This window comes from Pongo abelii, chromosome 1 (assembly GCF_028885655.2).
Source record: "Pongo abelii isolate AG06213 chromosome 1, NHGRI_mPonAbe1-v2.0_pri, whole genome shotgun sequence".
Lineage (NCBI taxonomy): Eukaryota > Metazoa > Chordata > Mammalia > Primates > Hominidae > Pongo > Pongo abelii.
In genome coordinates, this window is record NC_071985.2 from 148588451 (window position 1) to 148594932 (window position 6482).

Consider the following 6482-nt stretch of genomic DNA (forward strand, 5'->3'; position numbering starts at 1 on the left):
TTAATGCATTTCTTGCTCATATACCCAATCTTTTCTTTTATTTCTGCAAAAATATTAAATATATTATTTTATATTTTTGTATCTTATTCAAATACCTGAAGTCTTTGCAGGTCAGACTTTGCTATTTGTTATTTCTGAAGCTCTTTCTTGTAATACCTTGCTGTTGTATGTACTTTTGATTTTTGGCTATGAGTTCACATTCTGTGAGGATTTTTTGGGATTGAGATAAAGTTGGGTTTCTCAAGAACCTGGTCTCTACTGGCTTCATCAAAGTTCAGTTGTCCTTTGAGGACTCCTGGGAGTCAGGATGCTGGCTTTATTTATTTATTTCCAATAGCTTTTTGAAGTATTATTTACACACCATAAAACTTATCTGTTAAAGTTCAGCTTATTTTTGTTCAGATTTTTACAAGTCTGTTGATGGATTGAGTAAAATCTAGAAGTTGACATACTGAAGGAAAAAGTTGATGTACTTGTTATGGGAGGATGGGGAGAGGACTTGAATTATTTTGATGAAAAGGAATGAGACAAGCAAATGATTCAAGTATTTATAGATTAAAGAATTTGAAGATTAAAAGAATTGTTACTAAGAAATGCAGTTAAAGGAAAACATAAATACAATAAGTGGAAGAGGACCAGAAAATTATGTTTGGTTAATTCCTACTCATCCTTCAGGTTGCTTTGAGGATGCCAATTCTTCCTGGAAGCCATCCTTGATCTCTCCCAATCTGACTTAGGTGTCCCTGCAATATATTCCCAGATCTCACTATTTTCTCAATTAGAGTAATTATCACAATGTATTGCTAATAACTTGCTTACCTTTCTGAGTCTTCCTCTAGAGAGCAGGGGTCAGAAAACACCTGTGCCTATTTTTGTAAAGTTTTATTGGAATACGTCCACACCCATTCATTTATGTATTACTTATAGATGCTTTTATGCTACAATGGCAGAGTTTAGTTGCAACAGAGACCCCACAGCCTAAAAAGCATACAAATTAACTTCTGATTCTTTACAGAAGAAGTTTGTTCTAGTCTATGAAGGCAAAACAGTGCCTGGCTTGTTTACTGTTGCATCTCCAGCACATACCACAGTGCTTGTCACCTAGAAGGAGCTAAATAAATACGAGTGAGTATATTGATTGAATGAAAAAGTTTTCAGATCCTGCTGTGATTGAGTCAGGGGAAAAAAACATGAAAAAGTTTTCAGAGACATCTATTTTGGGGTTATATGGAACTTAGAATGAATTTAATCAGAAGATATATAAAAGTGGGTATATAGTAGGTAAAAATCCCTTTAGAAAGAATTTTAATACAATGTTTATAAGTCAGAGAGGCAGCTAAGCATAGTAAGAAGAATCAGCCAGACCCGGGATCCATGGCTGCCTCTCACTCGCCATGTGGTTTCCATCAAATGATCAACCACGCTGAGCTTCAGCTTCCTTTTCTAAGGGTGGGGCTTATGATTTCTATCTTCATAGAGTGCTCTCAGGATTCAGTGAGACGCTATGTGCACAGTCCCTGTCACATAACTGACTCTCATAAATGCTGGTTCCTTCTCACTTGTTTCCTTTTCTTCCATGACAAAGTAACTTTCTTTTCCTTGCAGATAGACTGGAATCAGTCCTTTGGTGAGGTTTTAAATGACCTCAAGCCCATGTTATTTGCGTTTTCAATGCTCTTTATCAGATAAAAGTCTGTGTTCCATTCAAATGAGTGCCATGTTGTTGAAGGCATAAAGCCGAAGGGGCAACCACCCTAAGATTTTCCTCCTGTTTCACAGCTTAAACCTTCCCACCATAAACACAGAATTCATCTGAGTTCAGGATCCTCTGTAATTAAAAAAAGAAAAATGACTGAAGTGCTAGAAAAAGGGATGGTTTGTGCAGGGGTAGCTCTTGGTGTGGGGTAAGTTCTGCCTAGCATAGTGTCTTTTCCATCTCAGCAGGACTTTTTCCACTATATCAGTCTGCCTGTCATCTGTGTGACTTTGGGTAGCTCACTTAACATCTCTGGGCTAGTTTGTTTGTTTGTTTCTTTTTTTTTTTTTTTTTGGAGATAGAGTCTCTCTCTGTTGGGCCAGGCTGGAGAGCAATGGCGCTATCTCGGCTCACTACAACATCCGCCTCCTAGGTTCAAGTGATTCTCCTGCCTCAGCCTCCCAAGTAGCTGGGATTATAGAGCGCCACCACATCTGGCTAATTTTTTTTTTTTTTTTTTTTTGAGACAGTCTCGTTTTGTTGCCAGGCTGGAGTGCAGTGGCGCAATCTCGGCCCACTGCAACCTCCAGCTCCTGGGTTCAAGCGATTCTCCTGCCTCAGCCTCCTGAGTAGTTGGGACTACAGGTGTGTGCCACCATGCCCAGCCGATTTTTGTATTTTTAGTAGAGACGGGGTTTTGCCATGTTGGCCAGGCTGGTCTCCTGGCCTCAAGTGATCTACCCCCCTTGGCCTCCCAAAGTGCTGGGATTACAGGAGTGAACCACCGTGCCTGACCTCTCTGGGCCAGTTTATTTTCAAATAGAATCTCTCTACCAAATCACAGGGTGCTTGTGAGGAATAGATAAGGTAATATCGATCCCAGAGGGTGGAAATTTTAAAAATGGTAAAGTGGTATATAAATGCAACTTTCTACAGCAGCATGGCCAATTCCCTGCTTTGCTGGCATCAGAATAAATGCTTCCTTTCTTTCCCTAATGAATGGAGGGGCCAGCCATCAAAGTGGGTGTAGGGCCTATGATGTAGTGGGAAAGAGCATGTCATCTAGGGGCACATGCGCTGAGCTCTCATCCTGTCTCTGCCACCTAGTAACTATGTGACTTTGGGATATTACCTAACCCTACTGTCTTTTTTGGTCAAAGTTGGATCATAATACATATTTTACAGGGCTTGTCAAGAAGTAGAGGAAATAATATATGCTAATTTCTTGACATATCAAACTCTTAATAAATGGTTGTTGCTATTTTATTTTCAAGACATACATTAGGAAACAGATATCTTTCAATGTATGAATTTCAGCAAAATGTTCTTTCAGCTGTGTTTTTGGTGGTCTCCATCAATTCTTTATTGTGGGATCTTCTGCCTCTAATCCTAGAAGCTCCTGTGGGCCTTGTTCCAGGTTCAGTGCCCTAAGCCTGTTGGTGCTGTGGGAAGGCTGGCAAGAAAATTAGTATTTCTCCTGGCAATTAGTGATGAGTTTCTCTTTCTTGGTAGTAGGTGAAAGAATGAAAAGAAGACTCCTGTAAATGGAGTCTTTATTAGGTAACAGGTTACCGTTTCTGCCATAGTTATGCAGATGAGTTGTTATACTGTTCTTGAAACATCTGCTTGACAAATCCCTTTAGAGTCACTCTCTGAACATAACATATATCTTCCCCCATGATAGCAATAATAGGCCACTCTGCAGGTTAAAGCAACATGCCATTCCCTACTGGATATCAATATTTTCCCATCAACATTTAGTAGATCCTAGGCAATCAAAAAGATACCAGCTGTCACTAAGATTAGCCACCATTATTGTTCTTATCATTATTGTGTATTGTTAAAATCTACCAAAGTGACATTAAGATTGTTCACATGAGTGCTCATTTTTCTCATTTTAGCTTAGCATTTTTCTCTGAAGTCTTTTTGTTCATGAATGCCCAAAAAATAGCAGGCAAAGGAGAAACCTGGGAAAATAATTGGAAGAACTTCGCTACCACATTCCGAAGACAAAAGAGGCTGTCACCATGAATAATTTTTCCTTCTATCATGGTGCACTGCAACTGAATGGATATTTATCTACATGTGATGGGTCCTACATAGCTAGTATTTTTGTATTTCTATTATATAGAAGAAAGATGATGCTTTAGAAGCTCTTCTAAGACTTGAGAGAAAATTCTAGTCATTTTAAAATTTACATTTATAAGTTTCCCCTTATCTTTCCTAATATTTTTCCAGTCATTTTTCTCTAATTAAAACTACATACATAAACACACATTTGGTGAACATACACATACACCAAATAAAAATTCATATTTAAGTATTGGAAAAAGCTAAAATTAAACACAACAATAACCTTAAATATCTGCCTTTGCCAGCAGAGTAGAGAAATTTGATGTTGAAGAATGATATGCTAGAATCAAAAACATAAGACTATAGCTAAAAGAAGCCTCTAAAATGAGGCAGTTCTGTGCAAAAAATAAATGAGTATGTGCCAAAGGTTTAGGTAGTTGGAAACTGTGTTATAATATTACTACATCTGCTAATATTTAATAATATAGAGGCCCATGGGTGGTTTCAAAAGGATTTTTATTTTCTGAGAATGATTTTGAGCTCCCAAGCCACAAAAATCCACCTTATTTCTTTTCCCTATAAGAGTTCTTGTAGGAAAATATGTACTGATATAGGCTGAATCTCCTTATACCCTTCCACCTCATCCTGTAACTTGAAACTGAGGCTCCATTGATGAGTGACTTAGAGCTGAAAAACATGTTTTTCCTGCCAAAATAAAAATGACCTAAATTTTCTGAACTGATCTGCAAAATGAGGAAGCTTGTTTCTTGGACAAATAATTTATGACAATTTTCAAAGCACTGTCAAGTGCTATGGGCAAATATAAAGATGACTCAATCTTGCCTTCAAGACATTGATATTGGGAATACTAAGACATGTACACACATGAGAATAATAAAGAGTGACCTCAGCAGCTAGTAACTCTTCACCTAAAGTGCACTGGAAGTTCAAAGGCAAGAGGTGTTATTTCCTCTTGGGGGCATTGGGAAAGCTTTATGGAGAAGGTCCAATGTGGAATGAACCATGCTCTGTGGAGAGAGGGCATTCTCGGCTGAGGGTAAGAGTGTTGGTTGGTGGTTAAAATCACAGAGACTTGAAGTCAAATCTTGGTAGTGTGGCCAGAGAAATGTACTTCTTTCTGCCTCAGTGCTTAACTAGAAAATGGAGAAATTCATTTGGTACCTGGTACATATAAGTACTAATATGTGAGTGCTATTATTAAAAGGAAGCATGCATAAATACGCACAGAGCTAAAAAGTATGGCCCATGGGTGGAGAAGAATATTAGCTTTATATAACGATTTGCCCTCAATGTGTATAAGCAGCTAGGATTCATTTAAAATACAATGAGTATTGCAAGGATTTGTTTTATTAGTTGTACATCTGTAGCACAAAATAGTGTGCACCTGTGTGGGATCATCAGTCTTCTTTATCAAAAAGAGATGAAACTCCTGTACTGATCAGTAGTGGGATCATGCCTGTGAATAACCGCTATGCTCCAGCCCAGGCAACATAGTGAGATCCTGTTTCTAAAAATGAAAAAAAAGAAAGAGATAAACAAGGATGTCTCCCTATCACTTACTGATGGAACTGATTTGAAATATCCTTTTTTTTTTTTTTTGGTCAAATTGGCAGGTCAGATAATAATAAGAGCTAACATTTACTGACACTATGAGCAAGTCACTTTCAACCTCATGACAATTGTGGGAAACAGCTGCTGTCATTACCATATTTTACAGATCCAAAGGGGAGGGAACAAAAAAAATTAAGTAACTTGCCTAGGGCCATAAAGCTAGCAGGTGGTGGAGGCAGAAATTAAACTCAGGCAATCAGACATTAGAGCCTTCACCTTTACAATACTGTTCCATTGCAGTTGTACACTGAAATGACAAAGTCTTCTCCCTCCTGCCGCCTCATGGCTAGTTGTCAGACTGTGGCAAAGTCAGTTTGATCAAAGTGATCCTAACAATTTGAACACCAATTACACAGAGCAATGGTTCTTAAACTTTTATCAGTCATGAGGGCTTTTGGAATTTAATGAAATTCTATGAATGCTCTCCCCAGAAAGTTTCACCTCTCCCCTCCCCCAAACAAATAAACTTTTAGTTACAACTTCATGGAGTACACAGTTCCAACCCAAATCCATCCACTGAGACTTCTAGAGGCTAAAAGACTCTAAGGTAAGAACCCCTAGACCTGTAGTGACATCTATATCACTTTCATTATGGCCTGAAAATAAGAGAACACTTACTATCTTATTGCAGAAGTGAAAATATATGAGTCATTTAAAATCCCTGAGAGCGCTCTCCAACATTACTTGCAGACAAGTAATCCCTTTACATTTTAAGACGTGTAGAAAAGGGGATTTTTCTTGTGTAGAGCCAGGTAAAGATTTATTCCTGGCTGGGCGTGGTGGCTTATGCCTATAATTCCAGCACTTTGGGAGGCCAAGGTGGGAGGATCGCTTGAGCCCAGGAGTTTGAGACCAGCCTAAGCAACATAGTGAAAGCCCACCTCTAAATAAACTACAAAAGTTAGCCAGATATAGTGGTGTACACCTGTAGTTCCAGCTACTTGGGAGGCTGATGTGAGAGGATCACTCAAGTCCTGGAGGTTGAGCCTGCAGTGAGCTGTGATTATGCTACTGCACTCTGGCTTGGGTGACAGAGCAAGACCCTGAAAAAACAGAAAGAAAGAAAGAAAAAAAAAAAAAG